At 40.6% G+C, this 15,849-nt stretch overlaps 1 long non-coding RNA gene across 7 annotated transcripts in view; it reads left to right on the top strand.

The window, feature by feature from the left end:
* Window positions 1-15,849, top strand: part of LOC140622993 (uncharacterized) — a 145,379-nt gene that overhangs the window by 49,500 nt on the left and 80,030 nt on the right. Inside the window, exon 4 of one of the 7 annotated variants that reach the window (XR_012022657.1) lies at window positions 3,857-8,913. The exons of 5 other annotated variants lie outside the window; for them this stretch is intronic. This is a non-coding gene — a long non-coding RNA (uncharacterized lncRNA). Of the gene's footprint in view, window positions 1-2,993; window positions 3,142-3,856; window positions 8,914-15,849 lie in introns of those variants that run through there. One more of the 7 variants, XR_012022661.1, reaches the window with a different exon arrangement.

Genomic DNA, 15,849 nt, shown 5'->3' with positions numbered 1-15,849 from the left:
TGGGAGGAGGTGATCTATTTTTCTTAAATGGATAGCCCTTTGTCTTCAATACTATTTACTGAATAATCCATCTTTCCTCATATACACACACCTGGCACTATTTCTGGACTCTATTCTGTTCCATTGATTCATTTGTCTTTCTCTACACTATTATCAAACTTTTGATTCCCATGAACTTAGATTTTAATATCTGGTAGGTTCTAAACAATCCTTAATTATCCTGAGCTTTTTTCCTTCCCTCATGTGCTGTCTTACCTCTGCTTCAATTTTGGTCTGTGTTTGAGTACTATTTTTTTCTGATCATGGAGTCTGTTACTGGCTCCTCTGATCTACTGCCAGCATTTCAGCCAGCCTCATCTTTGAATCCAAAATTCATTGTGATTTGAATATTATAATATTAATTGGTAATGGCAAAGACTCTGCTAGTAATCCTTGATATCTAGTCCCTTCTCTTTTCCATGGTGAGAGAACCTCTGACTTTTGACTATACATGGCCTTTAGGATAGTGATGTCATTTCCTAGACTCCCTCATATCTAGATTTGGCCATGTTACTAAATTCTGTTCGGTGGGATATATGCAGAAATGTCCCGTAGAAGCTTCTGATAAACTTAAGAGATAGTGTGGAAGCCCTTTGCCTCTACCTCTTCATTATCCTTTCTTCCACCCTCCTGCCTGGAATGTACCAGCCACCATCTTGGTCCATGAGGTTGAGGCCAGGCACAGAGGAGCAACAATGTAGTAGGGACTTGAGTCTAAGCTTGTGGAGAAATAGCCCTGCCCCAGACCTCTTATACTGAGACATAAATCAACTTTTATATTGTTTAATACATTCTTTTTTTTTGTTTGTTTAATACATTCTTATTTAGGATTTTTTGCTATTCACAAACTGCATCTGAGCTAATATGTTGGAAAAATGAGATGAAGACTGTAGGGCAAAAGGAGGGTATTGGTCAGAGATATAAATTAGAGGTTTCTCTCATCCTATTCAGAATTTTAGACATCTTAAAGAAACTTCCAGTTTTGGTTTGATAGGACCCTTGTGAACTTTGGGCACATCATTTGATAGATAAATCAAGTGATCGGAAGGCTTAGACAGAGTCAGTCAGAACTTACTATAGCTCAAAACCTTAAGCATCTCCACCCCGTCCTGAATTGCCTTAAAGTTCCACAGAAATCACTTTTTTTTTTTTTTTTACACGGTTTCTTGAAAAGGAGGCATGAAAATAAAGAAGATGTTTTCTGGTTATATTATTAAAGAGTTCTTAAGAAGCTCTTTTGGGTGATACTGGTTGAAAAATTCTATAATTCTGTTGTTGAAGGACATGCATGCTTGGTCACTGAAAAATGGAAAGAAAGCATGTTAATGAGAATTATCTCATTATTATAAAATCAGGACTCTTTTCTTTTGCCTCTATGTGTTGTCATGTCACAAATGAGCCCTGTTTTCCACGTGTGATGCTTGGCTCACTAATGAGTCAGCATTAGCTGGTGTAGGCCTTCCTCTGGAAAGCTCAGAAAACCTCTGACAGATGTGATGGGCTTTGTCTAGTGGAGGGGAAAAAATCCTGGCTCTAGGGTTAAGGATAAGGAAGTTTATGTCTCTTCTTTGGAGAATATGCTTATATAGACTCCCCTAAGGTCCTTCATCTCCCATGTACCTACAGATTTGGTTACACAGAAGATTCCAGGAAGCCAGAGCTAAATATTTTTTTGTTTCATAATGACCATGAAAGTGAAAATATTGGAGCCAGGGGAGAAAGGAGGACAAAGCTCCATTTCTGTGGGCTCTCTGGAGAGATCAATTATATAATGCTTGTTTTAGTGGTTATTTTTCTTGTCTTCTAATAAAAGACTGCTGGATAAGAAGGAAGTTATCAAATTAAAATAGGGCAGGCAATCACTATTTGGAGAGTGGTAGTCAAGAGGGAAAGCATTCCTGATTTAGCTTCCACCCCATCCCCTCTTCTGGTCAGGCTGCACTCTCCAGGACCTTGAGATTAAGCTGTTGCTCCTAAAACACTCTTCAGTTGTGGAAACTGAGAAGGTTAGTTCATCAATAGATGATCACAGTGAGGGATTGACTGTGTAGTGTAGGAGTTCAGGGCCTGTGGGAGTTGAATCCAAGACAGGTACATTTTGAAGAGTCTTTAGGGGCAGGAAATTTGGAGACCAGGTCACTGTTGGGTTAGGGCAGAGGAAGGCCAGGACAGGGTCCATCTAATGGGCAGAGAGCCGAGGGCAGGGTGAGTAGTAAGGCACAAAAATGGTGAGATGGGGACGGTCAAAGGCAAACATAATTTTGTATCAAGGTAGCTTTATATTCAATACTTAAATGAGAAAGCATATTTCTAAACACCTGGACTTTCATTGACTAATTCACACTTTTAAAATGATGGGCTTTGGAGACATCAGAGATATTTTTATTTTTTTCTTACTTATGGAGATCAGATGCAGAACTTTAGAAAACAGATGAGAAACAAGGGAGCTGGAAAAATTTGTGTTTGTGTGTGAGGAGATCCCAGCTTGATCTTAAGCTGTGTTTACTCCTTAGGGACATGTTGGGATTCTTGGTGGGGGAGAACCTGCAGAAATGTATTTGCATGAATGCCGGAAAGAACGTCCTGGGAGAAAACTCATCCTAAAGGAAGAAACAGCATTTGATTTAGTCTATTGGCCATCAGAGGGGAGAAGGAGACTTTTGGGCAATTCATATCATGTGTTTTTTTTTTTTTTTTTTTTTTTCCCTGGGCCACCCTCTCATGGAGTGCTGTCTGTGTCCAGGAGAATGGGATGGAGGGTGAAAACTGAATCTTTCATGAAACTCTAAGACATTTTTGCATAACCATATTGTGATGGTATCAGCTGGGTAAGGAGAGTCCAGAACAGAGGTATAGGTCCCTCTTCTGCATGGAACACAGTGGCTTTGGTGGACTGAGGACTCTAGAGGACACACTTTGGAAACTTTAGGATGTCAACATTTTGGCCCCAACAGAGCTCAGAGTGAGGAGGTGGTCTTCCAGAGAAGTGGCTGCAGTGTTCTGTGGAAACCAAAGAGCCAAAGAACATACAGAAGAACCCAACAGATGGGCCTGAGTGGAAAAGAAGTAGAAGAAAATTAGGACATGTCTCATGGCAGAAGACCTGACTTGATTGTGAGCAGAAAAAGATTGCTGGGACCCCTTTGTTCTTCTTGGGGGGAGGATATCAAATATATTAGTGATGCAGAGGTCCATGAAGCATAGGACATGTGTGTGTGTGTGTGTGTGTGTGTTAAGAAAGAAAGAAGAGATTTTGTTTTCAGTTTTCCTTTGAGTCTGGTAATTTCTCATACTTTCCCATTCCAACCCACTTTTATCAGTTCCAGTTGCTCATCATGACAGTGACCGTCAAGTATTATCTATTAGGAAGTGATGGGAGAATTCCTTCTTAGTGAGAGAGTAGTTGACTCTCCAGTGGAATGTACATGACCAGAAAAACCTCTCTGATATTTCTGTTAAATGTCCTACTTCTTGGTGTGTGTTCTGTCTCATTGTAAGGTTGTTAATTATTAAAAGTACTTGGGATTCTTCCTATTTCCAGAAGACTTCCTGGGCTGTAGAGTTATCAGGCCCATCTCCATAGGCATAGGTCCTGAGTAACTCCTTAGAGTTATTTTATTTATTTATTCTTGAGAGACAGAGAGAGAGAGAAAGGCAGAGACACAGGCAGAGGGAGAAGCAGGCTCCATGCAAGGAGCCCGACGTGGGACTCGATCCCCGGTCTCCAGGATCATGCCCTGGGCGGAAGGCGGCGCTAAACCACTGAGCCACCCAGGCTCCCTTTTATTATTTTTTTTTATTTTTATTTTTTTTTCAGGATCTGTCTTAATGGAGTTTGGTGCTCCCATTGGAATGTGCATCCAGTGCTGGAACAAGGCACTCTGCTCTTGGCTCACTGTCCTCTGGGAAAGCAGGAACCGTCCTCTCCACTGAGACCTGAAATGTCAACATGATGGGCAGATTGGGATGAAGCTGGGCTCCTGGCAACCAGTAGCTGCAACAGAACAAAATAACTTCAATAAGTAAAGAGAGATAAGAGGACAAAACTGATGCCATTTTCCCAGCTGCCACTGATGGCTTTGGAGAAAAAGTCTCAAAAATTCCTGGGCTCTTACCTCTTCAGCAATTTTTTTGAGGTTGGAAGCTGTCTTCCCTCAGAGGGATACTTTAGGGTCTCACAGGGCTTGGGCCAGTGGGGAGGTATTTGTGTTGGAAGCAACACTTGCAAAAGGGGTTTTCAGAATATTATCTATAGACTGCCTGCACCATCCGATATAGTTCTTCAAAAGGAAGATGCCTGAGCCTCTCATACCTAATGAATCAGGTGTTTGGGTTTGACACCCAGGAATCTGCATTTCAACAAAGTCTAGGTGATTATTCTGTTAGGATTTGGAAACCGTTTGTATATGTTCATAACACTCACAGGTGAGCGCTTGTCAGGTGTTAGGCATGGAAGTGCTTCCCATGTGATCTCATCTGAGCCTCGGAAAAGATCATGTGCGGCAGCTATTATTTTGTAAATGAGGACACGGATGCCTAAAGAGGTTGTGTAACTCATTCTAGCTGGGTCACACACTTGGAAGTGGTAGAGGCAGAATTTGAACCCACATCTCCTGCCATCCAGAAAACATTGCATCATTAGCAGAAACATTAAAGAGCATGACAGCCAAGTGTGGAAAGCCAAAGTGAGTCCAAATAAGCAGACTTTGAGGAAAGAGCGAAAGACATGCACAGTGGGACAGGTGCTCTGCCTTTATGAAATGGTTTTAAAAAGTCAAGGACCTTATTCAGTTACTTTTTTCTAGTTGAACTAAAATCGTCATGGTGGCATCATGTGCCTGGCTGGCTGTGTGCAGAAGAATGCCTGATACTTTCTGGCCTTGGGGATCTCTGAGGAAGAGGGTGAGGAGACCAGGGACCCCACTGGATAAATGGGGTAACAGAGCCTCAGCTGAGTGTGAGCCTATCTGCGTGTCAGAATAATACTCAGCTGAGTATTATTCACTAGGGTCTCCACAAACCCAGAGGCCCTCATATCCTGTGTTTTTGAGACACTTCCCTGTCATGATATTATAGGCCCAGATTCCCAGTGACTGGGATTTGTGGCATGTTTGAGGTTTCATTTTTTTCTAGACCTAGATTGGCATTAATCCTACATCCTGAGTAGAGTTATTAACCACCACACTGGAGTGAGAACCTGAGCTTGGGGGATCAAGTTTGGGCTGAAGTCTAGGGTCATTTTGGGATCACTGTTCTTTATATTTTCTCTGGCCCTGTTTTTTGTTGCCATCGATATCATTTTGGGAAATGGTTAGTTATTAAATGTTGAATAGTAAAGGGGGAGCTATCAAAAGAGGCAGCCTGTTTTCTCCTCCCTCTTTCCTATCTTTTCTTTCCTTCTCCCATTTCCCCCTCTGCCAAAAAAATGATATTAACTGTTATTTTCCTACAGTTTCATGCCATAATCTTGACTTTTGACAAGGCAGCTGGATATCAAGTTTGTCAGCAATGAAACAGTTTCTTTTTAGAGTTTCATTTCTGATTCATCTGAGAGAAATTTAAAAACAAATGAAAAGAAACCATCTTCTCAATATTGTGACATCTCCCTTAGGTCCTGCATACCTGGGATGAAACTGAGTACTGAATGCAGTAGATCGTAGTGATCTCCACTCCATTATCATTAGTGGGTATAGGTTAGAGGCCCAAGATAATAGGGTGTGTTGGATACCTGAAGCACTTTTCTCATCACATCAGGAATCTCAAAGGTGCGTGAAGTGTATGCGTGTGCACACACCCTCACACACCCACACACAAATATTTGAATGATCCAAGTCCTAGGAAGAAGGAAGGAAAAAGCAAATTTGGAGATTTGTATCCCTCTTACCCCATGCCCTATGTGAAAATACACAGGTGAATTCTTTATATCACTTTGTGGAATCCTGTTTTGTGCATCCTGTGTATTATGATTCTGCCAAATAGAATCTCCAGGTGTTTTCATGTTGAACTTTTCCCCCCTTTCTTGTCCTCTTTATAGAAATGGTTTACTATCTCAAATGTTTATGAAGATTATTTTGCAGTGAGAGGTGGTTAGGCTCTGCCTACCAGGTCAGTAGGTAACCATTGCCTACTGGATGTGACAAACCTCAGACGCTGCCTGTGATCGTTTAGAAATTCCATATGGCCCTTCCTAAACTGGGAGTTGGGGAACTCATGCTACAAGATGGACTCCGACATTAGCTTGTGGTGCCAGCTTAAACAAGCATGTTTCCCTCTCTGGGACTTAGTTTCTCCCATTGTTTTCCAGTGTCTTACACTCTCACACAACTGCCAGAGTAAGTTTTCTGAAACAGCCAGAATCACATCAGCTCTTTCTTCAGTAGCTACTCGTGGCCTACAATAGTGGCTTTCAAACCCTGGGTGTGACTCTGAATCAACAGCAAAGCAAATCACAATTTCTGAGCATGGAGCTTGGGACTCTAAATTTGCTAAAAAATATTTTAGACCCTTGGATCCCTGTATCCTAAGGATATTCAAATCCCTTCACAATCTGACTGCAGATTCCCATTCTCACCCCATATCCTTCAGAGTCCCCTCTGGGAGCTATGTTCTTGCTTAACAGTCCTGCTTTTTCTTCAAAGCGACCTGTTTTCAGACCACACCCACCATGTGCTTGGTTGAGCCCTGCCACCCTTCTTCATCCAAGCCCCCAATATAGACCAGCTTACACAGGACTTCCCCACCTCCCAGAGGGAGAGTAGGAAACTGCATCCTGCATCCCTGGAGCACTTTGTATTCATATTTTTATTATAAGTAGTATTTCAGCAAATATTCATTTCTATGCCTATTTCCCATGAATTTTTCCATCTATTTCCCTGTTGATGTCTATGGGAATCTCCTTGGGAATAAAAACAGTATCTTAAACAATATTGTGCACCTTGCACTCTGTAGCACCTTCATGTTGCCTTAATATTACAACTGTAGTTTGTACCATGTGGAGGTTCTTCCTCATTGCTCTTCTTTCATAATTATCTTAGTTACCACATGTATTTTTCCCAAGTGAACTTCATTTTCACTAAAATTCAACACAATAACCACAGTAGAAACAGCAAAGAACAATTCAAAAACAATAACAGCAAGAAGAAACTTGGTAGGGTTTGGGTGGAATTGTGTAATATTTATAGACCAGCTTATAAATAATTGGCACGACTTTGACATTAAGTTGCTCCATCTGTGAATAATGCATGCTTATGCATGCTCATTCTCTTCGGTAATTTACAGTTTTGTTTCTTTGAAGTACAGATGCTTTACGTTTCCTGATGCATTTATTCTTAGTTTATGACTATTTTAATGGACTTGCCTAAGTTTTATCTTATATCAGGGGGCTATTTCATTTGTTCTATTTTTTAACAGGACAAATTCAGGAAATCTCATTGGTTCAAATGTCCTTTCAGTTGGTTATCATGAATATTCCAAATGGATCATCACAGCTTTTGCTAAAAATGTTACTTTTCTCTTCTTTCTCGTGTAGTATCGTTAGTATCTTATTTTACAATAATTTCTTTTTGTCAAGTTACATAGAACACAGCTTTGATAACAAAGTAGAATAATAGCGGTGGTAGAAGACATGGTTATCGTATTCTTGAGGTGAGTGTCTCCAGTCTCTGAACCTTAAGTATAAAGGTGATTATTGGTTGTCAATAGATATGATCATTATCATTTTAACAACATATTTTTTAAAAGATTTATTTATTTTAGATAAGAGAGAGAGTGAGAGTGCACAATGGGTAGGGGCAGAGAGCATGAGAAGGCCAAGAAGACACAGTGCTGAACATAGAGTCTGATGGAAGGCTCAGTCTCATGGCCCTGAGATCAAGGTCCTGAGATTATGACCGGAGCTGAAACCAAGAATCGATAGCTTATCAATTAACTAACTGACTGTGCCACGCAGGTGCCCCAGCCAAATATTTCTTTCTGACTTCACTACGATTATTTTTAAATGAAGGAATGAAAGGTATGTTTTTGTTTTTGTTTTTTTTAATCCAATGTCCTTTAAGGCATCTCTTGAGATGGTTATCTGCTTTCTTTGATTTACTAATGAATGATAATAATATAGTTCCTAATACTAAATAATTCATATATTCTTAAATGTTTAATTTACTTGGCCATTTTGAATTATTCTTTTAATACTTAGCTGTAGCATAGGATAGCCATTGTGTTTATACCTCTATAAGTGTGTCTGTGTGCCCGTGTGTGTCAGGTTTTGGATATGAGGCTTCTACCAACTTTTCTTTTTAAGAGTAAAACAAACATTTCTTAGTTTTATAATCTGGCTAGTATTCATTAGAAATGACAAAAGTACACCTTTAGGTGTAGGGAGAAAAATTAACTTGAGATAATATAAAATTACTTTTTCTGAGAAGTCTTGTAACAAATTTAACAAAATTACCTCTAAAGGAAACTGAGAATTTCCTGAACAATAATAGAGGCTTCTACTAACTTTAAAATTAGAAGCCTTCCATCTTTTGCAATTTTCTGAGATAATCCCCCAAGTTTAGGAATTATATACCATTTAGGGCTGGTGATTTTTTTCAAGGTATTCTTTTTGTCTTTTTTTTTTTCTTTTCCAATATCAATTAGCATATAATTGAGTATATCTTGATGAGTCATTTTCTTTCCATTCAAATGTTCTAGAAAATTTTCTAATATATTGACATTTTTAAATGTGTTAGCCTAAAATTGTTTGCAGTATTTCCTTGTAATATTAATCTTTCTTAGCTACAGTTATGTTCCTTTTCTCTTTCCTAGAGTTGATTATTAATATTTCTCCCATTTTCTGCTCAGCTTATTTATTTTTATTCTTTCTTGTTTAATGCTTAAGGCATTTATGAAACCACAGTTTTCTCTAAATAAACTTTGGCTGCACACTAATGCATTTGATATGTTGTTTTGTCAATATCATTTTTTCCCTAAAAACTCTAAAACTGCAAATTTTACTTCCTCTTTGACCCAAGAGTTACTCAGAGAAATGTTTTATCAGCTCCTTTCTAACAACTGATAATTTTCTTGTGGTAAAATGAAAGGCACAGAGAGTACATCTTAAGCAGGAGATGTTGAGGGAAGTCTAGACTGGGACAGTGCTGGTACAGGCAGCGTGGGCAGGGTGCTTGATAAGCAGTCTGGGGGTTCCTCAGTGAAGGATGCAGAGGGCAGAGGATGGTCCAAGGAGTCTTGAGAGGGAATTAAAAGCAAACTTCAAGACTTAACAAAGGGCTAGTCTTGGTTCTGACCTCTCTGTGATTGTTGGCTGATGAATGCAGTCCTCCTCTGGCTTGAACATCTTCTCTGGCTTAGCAGCTGATGAGTGCTGTGGGCGTCATGAAGATTCATGCAACCATCTCTCACACTCAGTGAGCTATGGCAGCCACTCAGGCAGCCAGCATGACAAGGCAAGGTGTGTAGGCCACCTGAGAAGAAGAGGCCTTAACTACATCCTCTTCTTTTCCCACCTGCAGGGATCTCCTTTCAGGAACTATGAACTTTGCCTCTTCTCTGTAAGTGGCAAAAGGTGGGAATAGCTGGATGATAAATTTCTTTCTCTTTTATTTTTTTCAATCCATATTACCTTTATTCCTTCAACTTCCCCCCAGATTTATTGAGATATACTTGACATATAACATTATATTAGCCTAAGGCATATGTGATTAGCTGCATGTAAATATTGTGAAATGATGGTCACATGTTTAGTTAATGTCCATCACCTCACACAGTTACTCTCTTAGCAACTTTAAAATATACAACAGAGTATTGTTAACTGTAGTCACCATGCGGTACATTATATCCCCAGAACTCATTCCTCTTGTAACATTTTGTACATTTGACCCCCTTCACTCATTTCCCTTCCCACCCCAGACACCCTGCCTCTGACAACTCTCAGTATGTTCTTGATTTATAGGAATTCCTCATATAAGAGAAATCATACAGTATTTGTATTTCTTTGACTTATTTTGCTTAGCATAATACCCTCCAGGTCCATCCATGTTGTTGTAAATGGAAGGATTTTCTTCTTTTTTCATGGCTGAATAATGTTCTATTGTGTATATACACCACATATTCTTTATTTATTCATCCGTTGATGGATGGTCAGGTTGTTGCCATATCTTGGATATTATAAATAATGTGACATTGAACACAGGAGTGCAGATTTATCTGAGATAGTGGTTTTGCTTCCTTCAGACAAATACCCAGAAGTGGAAGTGATGGATCAGATGATAATTCTATTTTTAGCTTTTTTGAGGAACCTCCATACTGTTTTCCACAGTGGCTGCACCAGTTTACATTCCCACCAACAGTGCATGGGGGTACTCTTTTTTTGACATCTTTGCCAACACTTGTTATTTCTTGTCTTTTTCAAGATAGCCAATCTGACAGGTATGAGGTGGTATCTCATTGTGGTTTTGATTTGCATTTCCCTGATGGTGAGTGGTGTTGATCATCTTTTCATATACCTGCCGGCCATCTGGATGCCTTCTTTGGAGAAATGTCTATTCACGTCCTCTGCCCATTTTTTAATGGGATTGTTTGTTTTCTCTTTTCTACTTGGATAGCACCAGTAGCACCAGTGCCTTTTGCCACAAATGACAGAGCAACTCCCTTTGGCAAAGATGGACTTCATATTTGGATTTTTTTTCCTGTTTTCTTTTCTCTTTTTGGTACAGTTTAAGCACTGCCTGTGTTTGGCTTGACAAGTGAACCTTCAAACTGACAAGCAGTGGCTTGGAGGAGGCCTGAAATAAATGGAAGACAGGGTCAGCCTGTACCTCTCTCTTCGTCACAGATGTTGGCATTCATTTTTCCCCTTTCTTTCATCTGGGGCAGACTTACTGAGTCCTGGGTCTGTGGAGGGGTGTCTGCCTACCTCTTTCCTGTTGTTTTCCGTTTGCAGGTTGGATGGGCCTCTCAGAGAGTTTTGGCTGAGGTAGTAGCTTTGCTTTACCCCATATGATGGTTTTGGAATTGAGCTTCCTGGTCGTTCAGCCTTGAACCGGCACTTCTGTACTACAGACTCATAGCAGGACATCACATGATGGCTGACAGCCCTGGCCAGACACACCTGGATTTTAGTAGTAAGGTCACAACCTTTGATTTGAAGCCAGCCTAGGGGCTGTATGAATTTTGAAACGAACTCTGTGTGATAGCATTGGTCCCAGGAGAGGTTTGGGGAAATTTATCATTAGGTCCATTCTCTTCCTTTTAAGTATTTCTTCCAAATATGGTCATGCCTTCTTTCTCCCTTTAGAGAATTTGTTATTTCTTCTTCCAATTCACATCTGTCCTCAAGAAATGATTTGGTAGACTCATCCGTCCTGGGGCAGTACTTCTCTATTGTGGAAGAGAGTGCTCATTGTCCCCTGATTGCACATCTTTCAGGCACTGGAATGCTTGAATGTCATCAGGGCCTGTGGCAGCTCAGAATGAAAGACTAGATATGCTAGCCTCTCTTGCAGCTCTTCACGGCCAAGTAACTAAGTTCTGGCCTCTTCCACCTCTTCCCTGCCCACACCCGGGAGTGGAATGTCGGTGTGCCGAGGGTCATCTGGGATCACAGGAAAAAGGACAATAGACAAAGGCTGGCAGAGCAACAGGATGGATGGTGTCTGGATCTCAGACATGGAGGGGCTTATACCTTGAGCCCAGCTTATACTTAGTCCTTGTGGTTTAGGTTCTGTTCCAGCAGGTGAGCCTGATCCTAATCATGCCCATGAGATGTCAGTTGCTGGGGTCTGAGTAGCAAAGTAGCACCTGTTCTGTGAGAGGGAATCAGTAAAGGCTGGTATCTGGCTCTATGTAGCTAGCTGTTCCAGGGGCTTGTCATACACCTGATCACACTTGTGCCCAGGGGCCTATTTGGTAGTCAACAATGATGGTCTTTCCACGTATGTTTGCTACTTCTGAGCTCCCTCTGGTCCTTATCCAACACAGTATATGTAGGCAGGAGAAAGTTTGTCATGCTTTCTGAGCAAACATTTTAGGCTGTCCTTTAAAATTGTTCTCTATACTGATATTAGAATAGATAAGAAGTCTTTCTTGAGTATGAAAATCAAATGTTCTCTGTGTTTCTATAAAAAGCAGTTGTAATTTAAGCCCTCCTCTGGCACAAGATATATCAGGTAAAAATGAATAAGTGGAGACCACTTCTTAGAGAATAAGTTGTGTAAGGGGTGCCTGGGTGGCCCACTCAGTTAAGCATCCAACTTTTGGTTTCAGCTCAGGTCATGATCTTGGGGTCAGGGGATCAAGCCCTGTGTTGGGCTCTATGCTCAGCAGGGAGTCTGCCTGAGATCCTCTCTCCCCTCTCCTCCTGCTTGTGAGCACCTGCTTTCTCTCTCTCTCTCTCTCAAATCAATAAATAAATCTTAAAAAAAAAAAAAAGAAAAAAGTTGTGTGAAAGAGTTTAGGGTAAAGGTTGGCAAACTATTACTGTAAAGGTTCAGACAGTAAATGTTTTTGGCTTTGTGGGGCCAGAATGTCTCTGTTGCGGCTACTTGGCTGTGCTATTATAGGTTGAAAGCAGCCATAGACAACAAATATGTAAACGAATGGCCATGGCTGTGCGCCAGTGAAACTTTATTCACAAAAAAATGTAGTGGACTGAATTTAGCCTGTGGACTGCAGCTTGGTTGATCCCTGATTTAGGGTCTTTTAAAATTGTTCACTTTTCAGGAAAGTTGTATCTAAGATTGTTGAAAGGGTTAACTGCTTTTTGTATTCTGCTTATTTTGAATCGAAACTAGTTGACAGTTGCATTGATAATAATCTTATTAAACGTATATTAACATTTCAGTTGGCTCTTTGCTTGAACAGGAATGATACTACTATTAAATTAGAAGACTTGTCTACCAATAGGTAAACTCTCCATACTGACCCTGTGAGGTAAATGCTCACAGGTCCCAGCAAGGAAAGGGAATAGGCTGAGAATCTTGGATCCTAGGTGCTGTGGAAGTATTTTGGAAGAATGTTAGATTTGCTCAAGGCAAAGAAACCCCTGTATTACAAATTTCTTTCTTTTTTTCTTTTTCAAATATTTATTTATTTGAAAGCAGGGGAGGGAGTAGGAGAGGGAGAGAGAGTCTTAAGCAGACTCTGTGCTGAGCATGGAGCCTGACTCAGGGCTCGATCTCACAACCATGAAATCATGACCTGAGCCAAAATTGAGAAGTAGGCTGCTTAACCAACAGAGTCACCCACATACCCCCTAGGTTTATTTCTTTCTTACAGAATTATATTTTTAATTTTAAGATCACTTCTAGTAGTTGTGTAGAAGACACGAAACCTAGGAAAGAGTTCAAAGATGTGTGCATCTTCTGTGCCTTTAAGATCACAGTGTTAGTACATGCCCTTCAAAGTAGGGGCTCAAGATTATTTGTTGGTCTTTTTCCTCACAAGGGAAGAATCAGAGATGATTGGGCATTTTTGTGCTTTCATTTTTATTTAAGAAGTCCTGACAGGAAAGAGGCACACCCATTGAGAATTTAGCAAAACCAGAGAGCTGTGCCATAATATTGGGGGATTTATGTATGCCCTTTCTGAGATACTTTGTAGTAAAGTGTCCCTGTGGTTTTCAAATGAGAAATGAAGTGTTTATTTTCCTCTTGAAAATGTGTGCCTGTGCTTTGATTTCAGCTCATTGAAATTCAATGTCTTCGTTGAATGCTTTCTATGTGCTTGTTCCATGTATGTTAAAAGGGGAAAAGAATGGAAGGTCCTGAATTTTCCTCACAGAAAAGAGGCTCATGGTTTTTGATTTGATGCCTTATTCCTATTGTTTGTGTAGATCAGTATCCTAATCATATAGGAGAACTGTCATGGTTTTCTCTGTTGTTTTACATTGGTACCTAGAAGAGAAAATTGGAACTCTCTGATCCCTCAATCCACCCAAAATAGCTGGGGTGCTTCTGGACATCCCCCTTCTCACAGATGAGTCTTGTGGGCACATGATTTTTAAAAAAATTAATTTCGTCACAAGTCCCCACAGAAAAGCATCTCTCTGTGGTACTGAAAGGGACCCAGACTCGCCTCATCAAATTCCTGCTTCAGACCAAGGGAAAACAAAGTATGTGGACACAAGATAACCCCTTCTGCAAACAGGGTGCCCTTTGAAAGTGAACACAGCAAATACTTGAGGTGCTTTTCTTCCCGCCTTTCCTCTCCTAAGCCTTATATGGCAGAGGGGCCACAAGGATCAGCCTTGCTGCTTTTAAAAAAAGAAATTCTTTGAAGTGGGGGACTGAACTGGGCTGAGACTGGTGGGAGGAAGTCAGGGGAAAGGGGAATTAAAGTTCATGGGGGAAGCTGTAGTCCTTAGGTCACATCGAGATGTGACCTTCAGAGTTTGCCAAGTCTGTGAGGGAACATAAGTTGCCTTTGGATGGCTTCTCAGCGGCACTTCTGTGGCCCTGAGTTCCCGGTCCTGGTAAGATATTCTCTGATGTGAACTGGGAAGTTAAGCCCACACAGCAGGGACCTACCCTCTACATAGGCTGCTAACCAGTGGCATCATCTTCCAAGTAGGGACTTGGAGAATGGGAGCATATGCATAAAACTCTTACCCCGATGCTCTAGCTACCTAGCACTGTTGGTTGGCTTCTTTTCCACCAGTAAAGAGGAATGCTGATTATTTTTGTGTTTGTTTCCACTCCCAAAGTATTCACTGGTTCAAGGTCAACTACTTTCTTCTACTTAATTTATGAGCTTTCAGCTCTCCTTGAGTCCTGCTAAAATATCTCAAAATGTGTCCTGCCGCTCCTGAAACTCCAAGAACGACCATTGCTTTCTGTGACCCAAACTCTCGTTTATTTAATCCTCTTAAAAGTCAGAATCATTGCCAAGCCATAGTTTTTGTTTGATTTTATGTTTTGTATTCTCCCAGGGACACGAGCAACATCAATTTTAAAAGAGGTCATGTTTATGGTTATTGTCTCGTCAGTTGGCCTTTCTGGTTCTTAGGCACTGACCTAAGTCTGTTGTGTTTGGGTTCCCAACACTACCGAGAATGTTGACATTTCAAGTCCCTTTCAACATTCTCTCTGTCTCATTCTCTCTCTCTCTCCCCTTTACTCTCTTCCCTTCCCTCCCTCCTTCTCTCTCTCTCTCTCTCTCTCTCACTACCCCCATACTCTGTATTAAAGAAAAAGACTTTAAGAATGCATCAAGAAAAGGATTTTAGTTTTTATTTTGCCTTTGTATCACTAGCATATTTCTAAGACAATTTTTTCTTTGGACTTTAAAATTAGTTTCTGGAGCCTAGACATTTGTGGTGACATATTGATGGCCTGTCAGAATGTCTGGAAGACGTTTTGGGTCAACGATCAACTTCCAATCTGGTTGTTCTCCAGGCCCTTGAGTTTGGAACACAGGTTAAAAAAGTCTTCTTTTTTTTTCAGTAAGGTTTTAGGGGCAAAAACAAAGACTTTGACAAAAAAAGACTCACATTCTATCTGTATGAAAAGTTAACTTGCTTCCTCTAAATCACGATTTCCTCATGTGCAAAATGCAGATATAACCTGCTTGAGATCCTTCTAAATATTGTGTTTGTGTCTATAAAATGGCCAATATCAGTCCGATAATGGTGCATAAGAGATGTTTGCTCAGTTCTCCTCCCTGAATCCCTTGATGCCTGTCTATTGGCTCCCCTCCTTGTGGGTATGTGGACGATGGCCAAGCTAGTGCATCACTCTGTACTAGTCCCTATGTGGGAAGGGGGCTGCTGAGACTCTATGTGCTGAAGGCAGGAAAGTCAAACTCACCTTTACT

This window comes from Canis lupus, chromosome 32 (genome assembly GCF_048164855.1).
Source record: "Canis lupus baileyi chromosome 32, mCanLup2.hap1, whole genome shotgun sequence".
Classification (NCBI taxonomy): Eukaryota; Metazoa; Chordata; class Mammalia; order Carnivora; family Canidae; genus Canis; species Canis lupus.
This window is presented reverse-complemented; position numbering and strand designations above follow the sequence as displayed.